This window comes from Protopterus annectens, chromosome 2.part2, assembly GCF_019279795.1.
Source record: "Protopterus annectens isolate FY-2018-M chromosome 2.part2, PAN1.0, whole genome shotgun sequence".
NCBI classification, from domain to species: domain Eukaryota; kingdom Metazoa; phylum Chordata; order Ceratodontiformes; family Protopteridae; genus Protopterus; species Protopterus annectens.
In genome coordinates, this window is record NC_056730.1 from 187,978,609 (window position 1) to 188,000,098 (window position 21,490).

The 21,490-nt window shown below is 40.3% G+C and overlaps 1 non-coding gene across 1 annotated transcript; it reads right to left on the bottom strand.

Moving 5' to 3' along the window:
- Positions 1-11,726: 11,726 nt before the first annotated feature.
- On the bottom strand, positions 11,727-11,798 carry TRNAE-UUC. The gene has a single exon. It is a non-coding gene; the product is annotated as a tRNA-Glu (tRNA).
- Positions 11,799-21,490: the final 9,692 nt, after the last annotated feature.

A 21,490-nucleotide genomic window follows, 5' to 3' on the forward strand; every position in this document is an offset into this window, starting at 1 on the left:
AGCTACTAGCCGGCCAGTTGGCCAAGGTCCAGTAACCTAGCTTGGCTTACCTGGGATAGTCCTGTTGAGTGAAAGCTGGATGTAAAATCAATCAATCTGCCAAACATGAACTAAGGTTTTTTACAATCAGTATACATTCACTAACAGGATGCAGCTTGGAAGTGGATGACATGATGTTAAGGAAGAGGCTGGACATTCCCTGTATCCATGAGACAAGACAGAAAGGCAGTACAGCAAAGCCACTTGTCTTGGGATACAGTCTACTACTCAGGGGTAGGATATACTACAAATGGTGAGGGAGATGCTTCTGAAGACAATGTTGAATGTCATCAGAATCAGAGACAGACTCATGGCATTCCACGTCCACTGTAAGAATAGGGCACTATTCATTATCTCAGCTTTTGCCCCGCAGCAGGGTTGTGTTAGTGAGGAAGGAATTCATTCATACAGAAGTTACAGGACCTAGTAGATAAAGCAGGACAACTTGAGTTGGTGTTGACAGTGGGGACCTGAATGTATGTATCAGGACAGACAGAACAGGATGAGGACTGCTTAGGTCAACATGGGTGGAGCAATAGAAATAAAGAAGGAGAGGCCATTTTAGACTTCTGTCAGGCAAATGGATTGATGTTTGCCAACACATGGTTTCACAAGAGAGAGACAGTCACAAGATTACGAACAAGAGTGGCCAACATACAACTCAGGTGGACTTTCTCATTGGGAAAGAATCAACAATTTGCAAAGTCATTGCCAATGAAAACGTTGGCCCAGAGCATTGATCACTGGTTGCAATCATCAACTGTAAGCAATGGTCAGAGAAGTCTCTAAGGTCATCAGAGGCTAGGATGAAGACTTGGAAGTTGACTGGAGAGAAAGTGCTAGAGTTCAAGGAAATACTCAAGGCTGTAGCACCTCAGGAAGAAGAGGAAATAAGTGGAGTTGAAGAAGAAAAATGGCAGTGCATCAAAACAGCACGTGAGAAGGAGTATAGAACAGGTATGAGGCTAAGCCAAGTATGAAAATAAGGTACGAATGGAAAGCTGGTGATGTAATACAGAAGTTTGGGAAGTCATCAAGAGAAAGAAGGAGTGCAGGAAAAAGAGGGAGATAGAAAAGATGGACCAAGCTAAAAAGGAATACTGATTGGCTAACAGGCTAAGAGAGCAGTAGCAACTGTGAAGAACAAGGCACTCAAGGTACTCAGCCAACTTCTGGAAAGTGACTCAGTAGATGGCATGACTCTGTTAGGTTGCAAAGCAAAGATAGAAAGATAAAGAATAGAGACGGGCACACTTCTTAAGTGATGGCAGAAACAACCTGCTCACTACATGAAAGGCAGATGTTAGCAGTACTTTCAACAGTTTCTGAATGAAAAAACCTGCACAGAACCTGTAATGCCCTAGACTCAGCCTATGATGAATGGTGAAGAGGAGCCCATCCTAGAAGAAGTAAGAACAGCACTAAGGAACATGAAGTCAGAGAAAACATCAGTCTCAGATGAGATCACGACAGGCATGATAAATATGTTCAGTGAGTTTGGGAGAAAAATGGTTCCTGAGGGTACTCATAGCAATATGGAAAGAAATGCATATCACAGATAACTGGGCAATTATCATACTAGTCAGTGTACAAGAATGAAGGGGACATTCACAACTGTGGGCAGTATAGAGGTACAAACTCCTGTCACACTGGATGAATGTTTTGGAGATGGTGATTGATAAATGAATACCCAGAGTGGTAAAATGTAAGATGGATGATAAGCAGTTTGGTTTCAGATCAGAATGCCACTCAACAGACCTGATGTTTACAGTGAGACAAATCAATGAGAAGACTCTAGAGATGAAGAAAGAGTTCAGTTGGGCATTGCTAGACCTGGAGAAACTATATGACATGTCCCAAAAAAGCTGATTTGGGCAGTCCTGCTATGGTTCGAAGTTCCAGAAGCACTGGCAGAATTGTTGTAGACTATCTACAAGGACTCAACGACACTAGTATGAACAGTGTTCAAACTCACAGCAAGGTTCCCTCTGGAAGTGAGTGTGCATCAGGATTCATCTCTGAGCCCACTGCTGGTCATACTAGTGATAGATTACATTAACAAACAAATCAGAGGGGACAGATGAAGAAAGTTGCAATATGCAGGGGATGTGGCATTACAGGCAGACTCTGGTTCATTGGTTCATAAGTCCATAGGTGTTTTCTAGTCTAATGATCACAAGGGCCTTTTTAAGGCTATCCATGCATCCCAAATCTCAGATAAGTTCTGGTACCCTTGATAAGTGTAAGCAGTAGCTTGGGAGATGAAACATTTGTTACCAGGGGCCTGGGAGATGGATCGTTTACAGGCTGCCTGTGTCCACTAGAGACTTGGATGCCGAAACAGTGATGAATTTCCTGTTTCCCATCTGATTATCCAAGTTACTCTTGAATTGTGTTACAGAGGGAATCTGCTTCACATGGCTGGGGAACCCATGGGGTAGTCTCTCGGGTACATATGTATCTCTTTAGCATGTCCTATTTATACCACAGGCAATGTTTAAGTCTTTAGAATGGGTAATTCTAGTGTTGTTTGTTTTGTGAATATGCAGAAGGTCTGTCAGCATGGGGTCTTACAAAGCCGTGCGTGCCAGGCATAGATCTCTCCTCAAAAGCCTTTAGGAGATAGAATACAGGGATAGGGCTTTGAGGCTTTAAGGTAGTTTGCATAGGACATGGTAGTTAGTTCCTCCCTTTATTCTTTTAGTGAGGAACCTTTGTGGATGTTGCAGTTGTTGGATGTGCCTGGTTAGGTACATATCAAAGGGGACATTGTACTCAATGATAGGTCTGATGAATGCTGAATATAGTGGAACAATTACCTCCTTGGACCTGGATGCCATACCCTTGTTTATAAGTTGCACAACGTAGAATGATTTCCTGACTACTGAAGACACATGATGGTGAAAGGATAGATTACTGTCTATGTGTGTCCCCAAGTTCCTGACTACTGGGTCAACTCTTAGGGGTGTGTTGCCAATATGATAGTTACCAGGTATGGATGACTTCCTAAAGGATACTATTATGCATTTCTAGGGCGGTGCAGTGGTGCAGTGGTTAACGTTGTTGCCTTACAGCAAGGGGTTCTCCGGTTTGATTCTTGGCTGGGATGTCTTCTGTGTGGAGTCTCCATGTCCTCCCTGCATTTGCATGGGTTTCCTCCCACATTTTCAAACACATGCATCTGGAGCATTTCTCTCCAGGCCTCTGCTGAAAATAGGCTCTGTCCTAGTCGGACTTCCCCGGTTAACAAATGTTAAATAAATAAATTTAGTTTTAGTCCATGGCTCTGACACAAGTTTATTTGTCTGTGCCAGCCCTTCCTGGAGAACATTAGTGCTGTGGAGGAGTCTATGACTGCTCCTAATTTACAATCATCTGCAAATTTAGACAGTCATAGGCCCTTGACATTGGCCTTAAGTTCACAGAAGTAAATGCAAAAAAGGACCCATCCCAGGACCAATCCCTAAGTGACTTTGCTTATGACTGGCCTCATTGTAGAACAATTCTAACTTCCTGGGTCCTCTCTGTGAGCCAGCTGGCTATCCACAAGGTGATATAAGGGCTTGTGTTTGTCAACAATACCTGTGTGCAGTTATTGTGTCAAATGCCTTGGCCAGGTCAAGATAGGTATTGAGAACCATTTTGCTCTCATCCATTGCTTTGGTGACCCTTGCAAAGAAGTCCCCAAGGTTAAGTAGGCATGACCTGTTCTTAATGAAATTGTTTTGGGTTGACTCCAGTGTCTTGAGATTTCCTATGTCATTACTGATCATCTCCATGATAATTCTGTCCATGGCTTTGCATACAAGACAAGTGAGGCTTAAATTCCAGGGTCTGTCGATGGCCCACCTTTGTGCAGAGGGATGAACAATACTGTCTAACATTCATTAGGCACAAAGCTTGTTCGGACGATACAGTTAAATAGTGATTCCAGAGGGCCTGATAGGTTATGTTTCATGCTGGAAGGCATTCTGGGATACTGTCTTGGCCCATTGATGCAGTGTTCATGACCATAGCACACTGAGGACCTGTTTCCTAGTGATAGTGGGGTGGGTGTATATTTGATGGTATTTCCTTAGGGGAGGTTGCTGGTGAGAGAGAAGTAAATTTATTGCTGAATTTGTCTGCTAATAGGTTTGCAATATCTTCTGGCTCAGTATAGGTAGCTCCACTAACAATCAGCTCTGCACGCAATTGTGTATTGCCTTTGACACTGGTTGCAGAGCTAATTAATGTCTTGTGGTTGTCTTTGGGTTGGGAGGCCAAATTTACCTAAAATTTGACTTTGGTAGACTTTATTTTTCCTCTGAGTTGTTTGTTTAGTTTTTTGAGTGCTTTTATCCTGCTTGGTGCTACGCCTCCTAATTTTTGCAATGATGTTCTTCCCTCTGTTATAGTTCCTGTTGATGTTGTGATTCGACCAGGGTGTCTTGTTTTTTGAGTTAGTTCTGCACTTATTCCTGGTGGGTACAGCTGCCTCTGTGCAGCTACTAACATACTTGTATAGTATTTCTGTGAACAGTTCTGTGTAGACAGCAGTGTTTTCAGGGTTTATTGAGGTGTTCTCAGGGTTTATGGGACTCTTAAAAAGAACTTCAGCAAAGGATAGGGGAATAAAATGTAAAACTGAAGGCACACAGGATATAAACTGAGTACAAATAAGACAACTGTGATGGATGTCAATGGGAAAATCAGAAGAAGGTGAGAAATGAGAAAAAAGGGAAAATAATGAAACAGGTTCACAGCCGTGAGTATCTGGGAGAGGTGGTTGAGGAGAAGGGAAGTCTGAATGAGGAAGTCAAAGCTGGAATCACAAGGGGCTTCACCAACTGGTACAGTGTGTCAGGGGTAGTGAGTCACAGAAGAATGACAAAGAAGCTGAAATTAAAGTGCACAAAGCAGTGCTGTGACCAGTACTACTGTATGGTAAGGAAACCAGGGCACTGAAAGCTAAGCAAGTGAGAAAGTTAGACATGATGGAAATGAAGTGCCTGAGATGGGCAGTAGGGTGCACACTGTGGGACAGACAAAGAAATAAGAACATTGTAGCAGAAGCATAAAGTAGCTCCAATTGCAGAGAAGTCCAAAGAGAACAGATTACAGTGATTTGGGCACACATGCAGAAAAGCAGAACATAATCTGATGAAGAAGTTCGTGACAGACAGGAAGAAGGCAAGAGAAAATGAGGGCATCCAGCACAGAGATAGAAGAATTGTGTGAGAGAAGAGCTACAACAGTCAGACATGACTGTTGAAGAATGTGGAAAAGTGGCATTGAATTGAGAGAGATGGTGACAGTTGCCGTGACCCCCGATTCCATGTACAGAATGGAGAAAAAGGATGTTGATGATGATGAAGTATGAGGGCTGCTGCCTTAATGTAATTTTTGCCACCTTTATATATTTTAGTTTCAAATCCTGGAAGCCAAATGGCCTAATTTTGTCTAAAATAGCCTAGTTTTTTGGCAACAGCTGCAAGTTTAGCATACTGAGAGGTGTTTTTTGTCCATTTAATTTCTCAGGAGTCTTTTGGGTTTCTAATATCATGACAGGAATGAACCCCATTCCTAACTCAAAGTATGATTAAAATTCATGAAATTGGTAATGTTTCAGTCTTTGATGTGAGCCAAAAGTGCTCTTTGCAGCACATGCAATGTGCTCAAAATTGACTACTCCTGCAATTCATATGGATTTACATGTATAGGTAGCGTATCTAAATATGACTAAGTTATTTTTTATGAGACCCATTGCTCCTACTACTGCTGTTACTGTCTGGCTATCCACCTTCCACATTGCATTCATTTCTGCCTGCAAATCCTGGCATTTTATGACTTTGTGTCGTAATGGTTAAGCTTTTTCTCATATGCACAAAGTACAAGGTACAGTGTATACCAAGATTATATATTTGTCATCTGAAGGAGGTATGTAATTGGGTATAGCAATTTCAATGATGCTTTGTGGCTCATGTTGCCAATGCTTGTCATCTACTTCAGTACTGCAACGTTCGCACAATCCTCAGTGCAACAGTCTTGCCACATGATTATACTTTTCAGTATGAGGGCCCTCTGCCATTAGTGCATCACACCCAACAGCAAGAGGTGTGACTGTTTCCAGTTTTGTTTTACAGAACCTGCATTTATCTGTTTCTCCCACATGTTCAATGGACTTTATAAACCAATGTATATGTACTCCACTATCCTGGGATGACAATGTTAACCTTTCATCTTTTGGTTTAAATTAATATCTCCTTAACCATTCCTGAGTCAGATCCTGATAGACATTAGGGGGTCTATATCATTTGAACAAAAGTTCAAAATGTCGATAGCTGTAAACAGTGAAAATGCCGATAATCGATGTCTGTTTTGTGAGATCGCGGTACAGTGAAGATCAGGAAATTTTCCCTTTCCTCACTGTAGTGCGATCCCGGAGTTGGTATATATATTAAGTGGGGGGGGGGGCACAGCCCCCCACAATAAAGGATTCGATTATCGGCATTTTTGCTGTTTACAGCGATCGACATTTTGAACTTTCATTCAAATGATATAGACCCACATTGGGTTGTTCCAGGAGTTTTCTGTACTTGCTGCTATATTTATGCCTTTTTCACATTTCTTGCTTTCTCATCTGATCCTTCTGCTTATAGTTTTCCTTTGTTTTTTGGCACATTCAGTTGCTGCCCAATTTTTATTAACTTCTGATTTGACTTCCATTCCCACTTGATATGAATATGCTTCTGCTAAACTAAGCATGGAAGTCATCTTAGACTTGTTCTCCTCATGCTTTAAAACTTTCAAGTCAGCATATATGTATCCAGTCCTACGATTGCAGATCTAAACAATGTAATCAATTTTGAAGAGGCCCAGGCCTTCTTTAGAATCAGAAATATATAATCTTGATATATACTGATTTTTATATATTATTTAGGTTTATAGGTTCAGGCTAATGACTACAAGGACCTTTTTAAGTCTAGCCATGCATCCCAAATCTCTGCTATGTTCTGATATCCTTGATAAATGTAAGCATGGGCCTAGGAAATGAACCATTTACAGGTTACCTCTGTCCATTAGAGACACAGGTGCCAAACCAGGGATGAATTTCCAGTTTCCCATCCAATTGTCCAAGTTGCATTTGAATTGGGTTAGGGCAGAACTCTGCTTCACATGGATGGGGAGTCTATTCCATAGACAGGGTAGTCTCTGGGATACGTACCTATCTCTCCAGCAGATCCTATTTATATCACAGGCAAGGTTTAAGTTTTTAGAATGGATAATTCTGGTGCTGTTTGTTTTGTGGATATGCAGGAGGTCCATCAGAGTGGGGTCTGACAATGCCCTATATGCCAGGCATAGATCTCCCCTCAAAAGCCTGTAAGAGACAGAATACAGGGATAGGGCCTTGAGGTGGTCTGCATAGGACATATTACTTATGCCCTGTATTCTTTTAGTGAGGAACCTCTGTGGACGTTCCATTTGTTGGATATGCCTGGTTAGGTACATACCAAAGGGGGCATTGTACTCAATGATAGGTGGGATGAATGCCGAATACAGTGGAACAATCAGTTCCTTGGACTTAGATGCCATACCTTTGTTTACAAGTTGCACAACATAGAATAACTTCCACACCACTGTAGACACATGATGATCAAAGGCTAGATTACTATCCATGTGTGTCCCTATGTCCATGACTACTGGGTCATCTCTAAGGGGTGTATTGTAATATGATAGTTACCAGGGATGGATGACTTCCCAAAGGATACTATTATGCATTTCTTGGCATTTAGTTTTAGTCTATAGCTCTGACACTAGTTGTTTGTCTCTGTCAGCCCGTCCTGAAGAACATTTGTGTCACTCCGAGATTCAACGACAGCTCCTAATTTGTAATCATCTGTAAATTTAGTCAGCCAGAGACCACTGACATTGGCCTTGACTTCTGACAAGTAAATACCAAAAAAGAGCAGTACAAAGACTGATCCCTGAAGGACTTCATTTGTGACTGGCCTCTTTGTAGAGGTGGGCTACCCAGTTCTAACTTCTTGGGTCCTGTCTGCGAGCCAGTTGCTATCCATTGGATGACATATGGGTTTGTACCTAACCTCTTGAGTTTGTCAACAATACCTGAGTGGGGTATTGTGTCAAATGCCTTGGCCAGATGAAAGTAGGCAATGTGAATGACTTTGCCCTCATCCATTGCTTTGGTGACTTTCTCGAAGAAGCCCACTAAGTTGAGTAGGCATGATCTGCCCTTGACAAAACCAGACTGGGTTGGATCCAGTGTCTGGAGGTTTACTATATCTCTGTTGATCATCTCCATGATAATTCTTTCCATGGCTTTGCATATAAAACTAGTGAGACTTATGGGTCTGTAGTTTCCAGGATCTGTAGATGGCCCACCTTTGTGCAGAGGGATGATTGTTGCCTTTCTCCATTCATGAGGTATGAAGCCTGTTTGGAGTTTACAGTTAAATAGTAATTCCAGAGGCCCTGATAGGTCATGTTTCATGCTATTTAGAAGGCATCCTGGGATACTGTCTGGGCCCATTGATGCAGTGTTCTTGGTCTTAGAGAGAGCATTAAGGACCTTTTCCCTAGTGATAGTAGGGGGAGTTATATTTGATGATATTTCCTAAGGGAAGGTTGAGGGGAAGAGATGGGTAAAGTTGGAGCTGAATTTATCAGCCAGGAAGTTTGCTATATCTTCTGGCTCAGTATAGGTGGCTCCATTTACAATGAGCTCTGCACACAATTGTGTATTGCCTTTGAGTTTGCAGACATAGCTAAAGAATGCTTTGTGGTTGAACTTGGCCTGGGAGACCAAACGTACCTCAAATTTGACTTTGGTAAACTTTATTTGAACTCTGAGTTGTTTGTTTAGTTTGATGAGAGCGCTTTTATCCTGCTGGGTGCTGCACCTCCTAATTTTTGCCATGATTTTCTTCCTCCTGTTGTACAGCTGATTGATTTTGTGATTCCACCAGAGTGGCTCGTTTTTTTAGCTAGTTCTGTACTTCTTCCTGGTGGGTACAGATACCTCTGTGCAACTATTAAAATGCTTGTACAGGTTTTCTGTGAACAGTTCTACTTAGGCAGAGGTGTTCTCAGGGTTTATGGGGCTTGAAATTTTGCCAGGTTCTCACTGAATGGCAGGAGGTTAGCCTTAGAATAGTTCCTGAATATTCCAGATTAAGCTGGGGGCCCAGGGTTTATTTTTACTTCAAAGGAGACCATTTTGTGGTCTGATCTTACCAGGGAAGGCATTACAGTAGGGGATGTGCAGCAGTCTCCCATACTAGTGAGGACCAGATCCAGTATGGTTGCACCCCTGGTTGGTGTATTGACTATCCAGTCCAGAGAGTTTGTGTTTACAAAATCAAGGAATCTCTGTGCATGTGTGCTTGGTGTCATATAGGATTCCCAGTTAATAGTGGGGTAAAGTCACTCATGAATATGGTATTGAGTTGGATGGCTAGTGTTTCTAATAAGTTTAAATATATGGTATATGTTTCTTGGGTCATAGAGAGGGACCTTTAGTTTGTAAGGAAGTGGTATTGGATTTTACCTTGCAAGGAAATGGTATTGGGTTTTACCTATGGTGATTACATGGATCAGCTCAAGTGCATTGCCCTATTTCAGCAGCCTTGAAGTATATTTATTTTTGATGTAAATAGAAACACCTTCACCTTTAGTCCCTACCTGTGAAGTAGCTGGCTTAAATGTGTGGAAGGCATTATAACCTTGCACTGCTGGTGTGCTCTCTGTGGCTTTAAACCATGTCTCAGTGACTGCACAGACATCAGCATTCTCTAGGGTAAAGAGAGTTTCTACACAGTGGAGTTTTTTGTTTAGACGTCTAGCATTGAGCTGTAATACCTTTAGATTTTCTTGGTTTTGATTTGTTATGTCAGAAGTACTTTCAGTTTGGCATTGCCTAAAAAAGGCACTATGGGGGAAGACAATGTTTTAGCTACTATTCAAAAGCCTAGAAGGGAGAGGTGCAGACCATCCCTGGCAAAGCAACGTGGTCTGTTGACCATCACCTTCCATGCTAACAAATATTCCAGCCCTTAGAATAACACCCAAAACTAAGCTGATTATTAAAGTCAGTCATCTTTTATTCATATTGTGCTGCTCAATGCTAGGCTCATACCAGGCTGAGACACATATTCTGAGAGCTCCATGATGTCTCTCTTCATATAGTCTAGGGATGCACATCTCAAGTTATTTAGTCCCACATGGACTATGCTGAGTCATATTGGTAACTGTGGTCCAATGACCTGAATGCATGCATAATGTGATGGATCCTAGCCCCTGATAAGCAACTGACTGCAACTTTCTCCTTACTCAGCCTGGTGAGAGGGACATAGTGTGTCTCACGATGGTGTCTCCAATGACTAGAACGTTGGATTGCATGGTGACTTGCCTTATGGGCGTAGAGGTAGAGGCTCCATGAGATGCAGCTCTATGTGTTGATGTGGGTGTTGTTTTGACTGCATTTGGGGCTGCTGAGGGTCTTTTTGTGTACTTTGTCTAGGAGGTCTTTGTGGTTTGGGAAGGTTACATGTAAATGCTGCAGCGTATGTGGGTCTATGTGTCTGCTTTGAATTTTGCATGATGAGTACAGCGTGTATACTAGTGACAACCTTATTGACATTAGGAGTACTTTTATGAGAGAGCTTTGCCTCCAGTGACATTGTGTAAATATATCTTTCACATACCATATCAGTTTGTTTGAGAATTAACTGGTTGCCAGTAAACATGAGGCAATTTCTACATTGCCTCAGGATGCCCATATGCACCAAGCCAATAATGGAGATAGTAGTAAAGTTCATATCCATGGCAACAGACCCTTTTTATTGATTAGACAGTTGGAATGAGAGTATCAATCACTGTCAGGAGTATTCGGTTTGCAACTATGTGGGCAGTGCTAGTCACTGCAAACTAGTTGTCCTATATGCAGCTAGGTATTGGAGAAATTTCAATTGTACTTTTACAGGAAAAATGTCACTCAAGGTGTCTGAGTCTGTACAGAGCATTGCCAAACACTTGAGATGGAAACTAATGTGTAGACTTAGAAAACTTAAGGATGCAGTATTTAGACAGATATTCTGAAGTTAGAAACAAATCAAGCAGTAGTTACTGAAAACAAAGAATTAGTTTGTCAAGAATGATGAAATGAGGGAGTCACATGATTGGCTACTGCCTAGCTACTACTAATGCTGGTCTCACCACAGCTTTACTCTGTTGGGATACAATATTCCTTTGCTTCGTCTCTCACCTGAAACAAAATGTTAGCATGAATCCCAAGAAGAGAAGCAGGCCACAGCCTGTTTAGTGATCTACAGTCTTGTCCTAGATGATCCAAGGGTCTGTAGGCTTGTATCCTTTCTCTGGTAGATGCCTCGAATAGCAGCCAGACCAAACAGGTACGTTAAGCACAGACACTCACTCTCCAACCAAAAACAGTCAGGAATCAATGCACTCTACTCCTTCTCTCACCAGGATCAGAATATAAGTACAGATTCCAAGCTGTCAACTATAAGGCAGTTATTAGGCTTTCTGGTGATGAGCAGTCTCCAGGAAATAATGTCCCTGTACTCCTGCTCTTACGAGGACAAAACAGAAGAACTAATTCCAAGGTGGCTACTGAGAGGCATAATGTGGGCTCTCTAGTAGCTAGGGGAAAGTGTGACCCATTCCCATACCAGGAGTCAAACCCGGGCCGCCTGGGTGAAAACCAGGAATCCTAACCGCTAGACTATATGGGAAATTCCATATAATCACCCCTGCCATGATGTGAACCCAGATCCCTTTCAATTACAGCCTACTAGGCTATACAGATCTTAAAAAGAACTGAAGACACAACAGGTTCCACTGAGATTTTTGAACTCAGTTCGCTGGATTTAGAGTCTAGAGTGCTAACCATTACACTGTTTGATAAGTGTGAAGCATTTTCTTGTTTTTCTTGATTTCTTGTCCAACTGATCCAATACCTTTTGGGACCAGTCAATTACCTGAGAACTGCAAGTTAGAACAGGAAGAGCAAATTGGTTTATAGCTTGGACTTTGTTCCTAGATGTCAGGGTTGTTTTCAGTATTCATTTTATTTTTCTAAAATATCCTTTACTGACTTTTGTTTACATTTTGTTTTATTGTCAATCCTTCATCAATTCACAAATATTTGTACACTCCCTCCTGCTCAAGTTATTTTATATTACATTCCTCTCCAAGACACAGATATTTTCTTGTTGCTGCAGTTTCCTGCTTTAAAGGTTTCTTTTGCACATTTGACAAGACCAAATTGCCTTCTTATGTCATCAGAGAAAGTTTTGACCACTTGCAGATGTGCTTTCAGCTCCTCATCTGATGAACTATATAGTTTTAAATCATTCACAAAAAGATATGAAGTTTTTACACTTTGTTGTTTTCTGGGAGCGAGATTGTAACCGTGACCTAATGTTTAAGTAAACAGCTTAATGGGTTAAGGGCAAGACAAAAGAGCAGTGGTGACAAAGAGTCACCCTGGAATATCCCCCTTTGAATTTTTACACCTGGGATAACAATTTGTCCTTTATTATATCTTAACTGCAAAGTTCATGGTCACTGTAATGTAATTGACAAATGTAGGGCGTATGTTATACATCTGCAAGCAGACTTTTATTCATGGATGTGGGATGCTGTCAAATTTTTTTTTGTAATGTATCCATGCCATACTTAAATGTTCCTCTTTTTTTTCAATTTTCCATTATAACTGGAAAATATTAGGGTACAACTCAATACCCTCATAATGGGCGATTTCAACTACCCCACCATTAACTGGGAAAACTACTCATATACCAACTCTTTTGCTCAACGTTTTCTGGAATTCATAAATTCCAATGCCTTGGATCAGCTTATCCACACCCCCACCAGGGGCAGCAACTAACAGAACCCACACTGTGAAAGTAGCAGACTCCAAATTCGACTTCAGACCAGTGACAAATGGAGTACCACAGGGTTCAGTCCTGGGTCCTCTACTGTTTGGTATCTACTTTTCTGAAGTACAGGCTAACACAGAAGGTCTTTGGCTAATGAAGTTTGCAGATGACTGCAAACTAGGAGTCATAACTGAAACTCCTAACGATGTGGGCATCCTACAAAAGGGCCTCACTGAGACAGTTGCCTGATGTCAAAGCCATGGCCTCAAGCTCAATGCCAAAAAGTGCATTGTCATCCCTTTTGGTAAAAACTCTGTACCCATGAGCTACCACATAGGTGGTAGTCTACTTAACACCGAAAGTGTGATAAGAGACCTTGGGACACAGGTGGACAGTAGTCCCTCCTTTGATAATCACATTGCCACTTTAGTCAGGAAATCCTTCTATGTGGCACACCTCATCACAAAAGGTTTCTCATCCAGGAAAAAAGAGGTCTTTGTTTCCCTCTACTCATCACTCATTAGAACCATTATAGAGTACAACGCCCCTTTTGGTATTTACCTCACAAGACATCTACAACAACTGGAAAGGCTGCAGAAATAACTCACAAAGAGGATTACTGGCCTCAAACAGATGCCCTGTGCAGACCGTCTCAAAAAACTCCAGCTTTACTCCATCGCATATCGCCTACTCAGAGGCGATCTCTACCTAACATACAAAGCTATGTCAAACCCAGATCTGTTGGACATGCTGCACTTAAAGAAATCCCAACCTCTTCGAGCTACATGCTCTAAGGACCTAAACCTTGTCACCACAATAAACAGAACATGTTGGGGGGATAGTTTCCTGTCCCAGAGACTTCCCATACTCTGGAACAAATTACCTAGCTATATCAAACAAAGGTCCTCATTAGCACTCTTCAAGAAAAATCATGATGATTGGATGGGAAATAGGGAAATCACCCGAGGATCACCTCTCTGGCTATTCTCAACAGGGGCACAGGAAAATAATTTTCTTGGGTGGAGAAATCCAGGGTACCTTTTTGGCTAGGTTTATATAGGCCCTAGCCTAGTACCTACCTATGAACCTATGAACTTTATTTGACAACAAATGGCCCTTTGTTTCATATGACTCATTTTTATTACCCTTTTGCTGTAGTGCCACGATTGAGTTTTCTTCTAAATGACTATAAACTCTGTCAGCATCAATTCCAGTATATAGTTTAGACATCAACAGAAGGCAAGTTATTAGTCTATACTTTTTAGGATAGCTTGCAGGTTCATTCTGAAGGAGGAGTATCATTTTTCCTGTTGTTAATCATGCTGATATCTGTTTGAGATGTGCATATAAGTAGTTCTTACTCGGCGCTAAATCTTCTTGTAAAGATATTAATTACACATTATTGTATGTTGTCACATTATCTTATTGTACAATGTATACTCTCATCAATTTTGTATTTTATATTTTCTATTTCTCTGTAACTGTTCATTGAGCTTTTCTCCCCAGGCCTCCACTGAAAATGGGCTCTTTATGGCCCAGTGGAATTCCCCGGTTGTCAAACTGAAATAAATAAATAAATAATAAATATTAATTCTTTTAGTCAGAAGTTAGGTACTGCATCTAGACTTGGGGTTTTCCAATTAGGTGTTTTTGTTAATTTTGTTTCAATTTCTCTGGCCAGTACTTCATCCCATTTCATATCCTGTTCAGTTGAACTTTACTTCTATCCATTCAGCATCTTTGTTATGTTTCGCAGGGTCTTCCTAGATGTTTCTCCAAAATGTGCCTATTTCTTCTTTTTTTGGTGGTATTTCTATTACTTTTGTTTTGTTTCCCAATTCTGTATAAAACTTTTTTGGCTCATCAATTAATCTCTTATGTTGTACTTTTCCTTCATATTTATCTGCATATCTTCGATGTTTTTCTGCCTGTGCAGACATCATTAGTTTATTATATTCAGTGCTGTACAATAGATCCTAATCTTCATGATGCTTTTATCATGTCTATCTTTCTTTGTATTTTTGTTGATGTGTTCTCTGTTCTATACTGGTCCAACAGTGACACTTTTTGTCTTACTTGCTTTATAGTTTTCTCTATTCGATGCTTCCATGATGGTATTTGATTTTTCCATCCCTTTCCCTTACTGCTCTGTGTTTTTTATAGTAAGACTTTATTGGAGAGACCACGGTGGCTCCTGACCAGGAAAATCCAGGGCTTCAAACACCTATCCTATACAGATAGGCTAAAAAACCTGTCCCTCTACTCAGTCTCATACAGACTGCTCAGAGGTGACCTGTGTCTGGCATACAAGGCCATTTCAGACCCAGCCTTGATGGAGTTGCTGCATATCCATAAGACAAGCTCCACTCACGCAACCTGCACTCAAGGCCTTAACCTGGTCTGTGACATTAATAGAACTTGTTGGCGGGATAGATTTGTGTCCCAAAGACTCCCCCACCTGTGGAATAGACTCCCTCTCCATGTCAAGCAGAGTACCTCTCCAGCCCTCTTTAAGAGGAACCTGGACGACTGGATGGGAAACAGAAAATATATCCCTGGGACCCCACCTGTGCCCCTGCTGGACAGGGGAAACAGGTGCTGACTTTGAAGAACATGGGTGAAATTCTTGGCTAGGCTTATAAGGGCCTCTGGACCAATAGCCTAGTATCATCCTACAAATCCTATGAATCATCCTATGTTATTAATTTAGCTGTGTGGAAGTATATAATATTTTCTTCTATTATATCATGACTTTTTGTTAATAGTCTTGATTACTGTGTTCATTTGTTTTATCAGATTTTTGACATTCTGGGTCTTACTGACTTTCTGTAATCTATTTCTTTCATCAGTCTTAATATGTCGAAACATCTCTGCTAAATCAAGCAACTCTTCCATTAGATCATTTCCTTCTAAACTGAGGGCACATTATTTGTTCTCGATTTCCTGAGGGCATTCTACAGAAAGTTCCAGAACATCTTTCTGTGACATATTCTCTTCAGCTGCATCCTACGTCATCCATAGCTCTTTCATATGGGAACTCACTGGTCTATCACTCCATAACATTGACAGCATTAGAGTTGCCACCGTTTCCTGCTCCTTCCCTTGTACAACTCTAACTCAACTTTTGTACTGGTGGCCCACTAAAGGCTCCATGGTATGTTCATGTGGCAGGTGATCAGATACTTCCCGTTCTACCTGTTTCTCCTTAATTTGCCGACTCTTTGTTCCATCATGTTGTGACACTGGATTTTCAACACTAAATCCTTCATTTTTCAGGTAATCCATAACTTCAGTTTCTATTTCTTTAACTTCTCCATTACTATATACAGATGTCTTTGCCTGTATTTCTCCTCAAATATCTTTAGTGTTGCCATTTTTGTATTTATTAGTTTTGCTTTCTCCGTTGCATAAATAATGCACCATATTAAATCCCTTTTTATTTTCCGTGCCCATATTTCTTCTTTGGATGTCTCCTACTCCACTTGTTTCTCCTTACTTTGGGGACTCATATGATAGTCGAGTTGCTTGATGTAACTAAAGATACCTTAATCAATATCATTAGAAATTAATCTCACACATTCAGTGAATCAGTGCTGATGCACAAATGCAAATATCTGCAGATCTAGAGGTGCAGTATGACAGTGGGCATTGCCAAACCACACAAAAACTTAAAAAATACTTCCCTAAGAACACTCATAATCAAAACTTATACCATAAATACCGTCTACACCCTTGTACAATCTTCACTGAAATGTTCCTTTAGTCAAATGTACTTTCAGTCATTTTTTTACTAAGTGCCGTTCAGGCAAATGCACCTTCAATCAAATGGCACACAAATATAGGTAGATAGATAGATAGATAGATAGATAGATAGATAGATAGATAGATAGATAGATAGATAGATAGATAGATAGATAGATAGATAGATATGGTTCTTTATTGCAACAGCTGTTGGAGCTCTTCTTGTTTATCAACAGCTCAGTACAATGATGTGTTAAACTCAACATGCTGTTATTTGGGTCTACTTTAGAACGACGAATGTTTGAAATATCAAACGCTCACATGAGCGAATATTTCAAACCTCAATATTGCTATTTTTTTTTGCACTACAGTGTGGATCAGAATATTTGCACTTTCCTCACTGTAGTGCAGTCTTGGAGTTGGAATATATATTTAGCGGGGGGTGTGCAGCCCCCCACAATAGCAATTTCAAGTTCTGGAATATTCGCTCATATGAGCATTCAAGACATTGATCTTTCATTTTTCTGACATAGACCCTGTTATTTGACTATAGCACTACAGTGGCATTTTTACTTTGGTCTTTGTTGTGCGGCCCTAGAGTTAGTACAGAAAAACTATGTGAGTTTAGGACGGAGCCTCCAATTTTAGGGGGCTGAAGACATTCACATAAAATAGAGATAGATATTGAAAGGCTCTTTTTATGAATGTGTTGTGCTAGTAGATGTGGAATGTGGTTTAATGATTGGAAAAAGAAAACTATTGTAGTTTCCTTTCATGACATGGTGTGAGTCATTGGCGTGTAGAGTTCATCTGTATGATCAAGGAGTTTATTTTGATATTCTGCATGTGGATCATTTTAGTTGCCAGCAGATCTGAATATGACTACACACACACACACACACACACACACACACACACACACACACACACACACACACACACACACACACACACACACACACATATATCAATATGAGACAGACATATCTACCTGCTATTTCATGAAAATTGTCACAGGTGAGAAGACAGCACATATGGTTCTTGAACATAGAATTAGGAACTCATAAATAACCTCCACCAAATCTCTATAGAGTTACAGCTAGTTAGTAGCATGCAGTCAAGGAGATCATTAAGGAACCTAGTCCAAATTCTCAAATGCTAAAAAGCCCTGTCTGGTTAAGTGATTTGCTCAAGGTGACATCACAGGTAAATGAAGGGTTGCAGAATCAAAGCCTGTATGACAGGAAATCGCATGTTAACAGCTCATAGCATTAACCATCATCATCTCTATGAAACTTTGGACCAAGAGACTGGAGTATTTGCCCCTTGCAGCAGCCATGATAAAGCCCTTTCTGGAGTTGCAGGATACCGTCTTTATGTGGACATAACCTTAGATGATCGTGTGTGTGTGTGTGTGTGTGTGTGTGTGTGTGTGTGGGGGGGGGGGGTATCTGTGTGCATGCCTCAAAAAACGCCAGCTTTACTCCGTAGCATATCGCCTACTCCGAGGTGATCTCTGCCTAACATATAAAGCTATGTCAAACCCAGAGCTGTTGGACATGCTACACCTAAAGAAATCCCAATCCCTCCGAGCTACACGCTCTAGGGACCTAAACCTTGTCACCACAATAAACAGGACATGCTGGAGGGATAGATTCCTGTCCCAGAGACTTCCCATACTCTCGAACAGACTACCCATCTATGTCAAGCATAGTTCTTCATTAGCACTCCAAGAAAAATCTTGATGAGTGGATGGGAAATAGGAAATACACCCTGGGAATCACCTCTGTGTCTCTGCTAGACAGTGGCACAGGAAAATAACTTTCTTGGGTGGCGTAAGCCAGGGAACCTTGTTGGCTAGGCATACGTAGGCCTTTGGGCCAATAGCCTAGTACCTACCTATGAACCTATGAACCTATAAGCATGTGCACTTACAAGCACGCACATACTCATGCACATATATGATTATCTAAGGTTATGCCAACATTCACATCCATTGACAGATAAAAGAAAAACCACAATACACAGAAAATGTGAATGTTGATGCAGTGCTACACATGTGCCAAAAAACAAGCTTGGTGCATGCAAAACCTAAAAAAATAAAAAAGTAAAAAACCTCATTTTTTCCTGGGCTGCAAGCCTGCCTGTACCCCCCATGTGGGGGGCTGTGACACCCACACTCCCTGCTTTATATATATATATATATATATATATATATATATATATATATATATATATATATATATATGAGTCTACTTCAAAATATCAAAGACCCACATCAGGGAATCCCAAATGAGTGAGAACAAAATAGCGAAACTGCAGTTACGTGAAACTTGAAACCAGTGAAATCATTCATCGGGAGACTAACCACTTGGCCACCAGGAAGTAAAGCATTTAAAATCCACAAAGTGGGGGTGAAGCCCCCCACACACCCCCATAACTAAATATATCAATTCCAAGATCACACTATTGTGGGGAAAAGGGCAAATACCTGCATGGTGGCCAAGTAGTTCCTTTCCTAGGTGTTGCTTTTCATGATATGACCGTTTGCATAAGTGAACTTGTGATATTGCCGTCTCAATGATTTGGATTCACTGATGTAGTTCTTTGATATTTTGAAGTAGACCCGTGTATATATATATATATATATATATATATATATATATATATATATATATATAGATATATACATATTAACTTTGACATTGCAGACAATCAAGGAAATGGAATATTCCCAAGCCCCCAAAATTGTGTGATCTCGCACATCTGTTTACAATCTGTTTAGTCAATCAAAAATGGACACTTAAACAGACGTCAACCAAACAAATTGTTGACTGAAGCATCTGCACAAATGTATCTATATATACATATTTTATTCATAGACACAGAACAAGAGAGAGAGAGATATTGATATCTCTCTCTCTCTCACTCTCGCGCTCTCTCTCTCTCTCTAGATATATATATATATATATATATATATATATATATATATATATATATATATATATATATATATATATATATAGCAAAGCACAGTACAACCACCATGGCAAGCAGCATAAAAATTCAAGGAGACTAAATAAAACTGTATTTAATAAAAATCAGGATAAGCGCTTTCACATAAAAAATGCTTCATCAGATCCTCAGTATACACAAACCAACAAGTACATTTAAAAAGCACATTCAAAAAGAAATTACCCCATCAAGCAGCTAGGTAAATTAATGATATAATGGCTTCAACTTCAATGCTGGCTTTAAAGGAACATTATAATTTAAGCCCAGTGTTCTATGTGCCTGTAATGTGGCAATCCACCTCATCTCCACACATTCTGTCCTATTGACTATGTCCCCACCTCTGACAGACTCTGGTATTACCTCTATCACAGTGAACATAAAAGAATGTCCACTGTGATCTTTAACATGTTTAAAAAGGGTGCTTAAACAACTCATTCTCCTTATGTCCCCTACGTGCTGCAGTACACGATCCTTCAATTTCTAATTAGTTTTACCCACATAGTATGACTCACAGTCATTACAAGTCACAAGATACACTACGTTAGCTGTCCTGCAGTTAGCATGTACCCTAAAAACATAGTCTTTACCAGTTATAGGATGTGTAAATGCATTAGTTCGGGACATATATTTGTAGGCTTTGCAGGACTTACATGGGAACGTCCCAAACCTCAGGGGTAGACTATAAGATTTCCTAAATGGTGTATAACATAGTTCCCTTTTCAGAGTCAGATTATTTTTGTAAACAAATCTAGGGGCATCACCTATCACCTTGGAGATGGTGTCATCAGAACGCAGTATATTCCAATTTTGTTTGACAATATCACAAACTAAGTTAATATTACTGCTGTATTTCAAAGATGTAGGTCTATTATTCACCTTAGGATGCGATGATGTCACATCCCTATTCAAAAAGGGGGTACTCACTGTATCCCTTAGACTATCCACCTCCTCTACGCTTTTTGCTATTTCTCTTTTACAATATCCCCTGTCTGATAGTTCATTCACCACTCTATCCCTGGCCTGTACATAATCATCCTCCTGTGTATGCAACCTTGATATACGCAGGAATTGCCCTTTCATGACATTTCCAAAAACCCTCTTGGGGTGCATGCATGTCCTATCAAGCAAATTATTCTTCCTGCATTCCTTCCTATACATTAAAGAATCAACCCTTCCCGTAACATTAATGGAAATGGTTGTATCAAGAAAATCTATGCTAGATTTAGAAGTATGCATAGAAAATCTAAAACATGTACTACTGCTCTCTAAGTAGTTAACAAAATCCTGTAACAAAACATCTGTACCCCTCCACAAAATAAAAATTTCATCTACAAAGCGCTTGTATAAAACCAAATGTGATCTATAAAACTGTTCTGAAAAAATCACATTGGACTCCCAATCCACTAGTACTAAATTTGCATAATTATTGGCACAGGGTGTGCCCATGGCAACATCCTGTGCCTGCAAATAATAAGTACCATCAAATATAAACACGTTGTATTTCAATATCAGATCAAGTAAAGCACACATAAGCTCAATCCCCTGATGTGTTAAAGCAGTAACTCTATTTAAAAAACTTCTAATTGAGTCAACCCCAAACAAATTTGGTATAACTGTGAACAGCGTATTAATATCTAATGTTACTAGTATATAAGTCCCATCATTCAAATCCAGTCCACGAGTACATTCACCAAAACATACTAGAAAATCTTTTGCATCTCTCAAGACTGCCGGCGCCTTTGTCAAATGAGGTTTTAATTCATGTTCAACAAACATTGAAAGGGGCT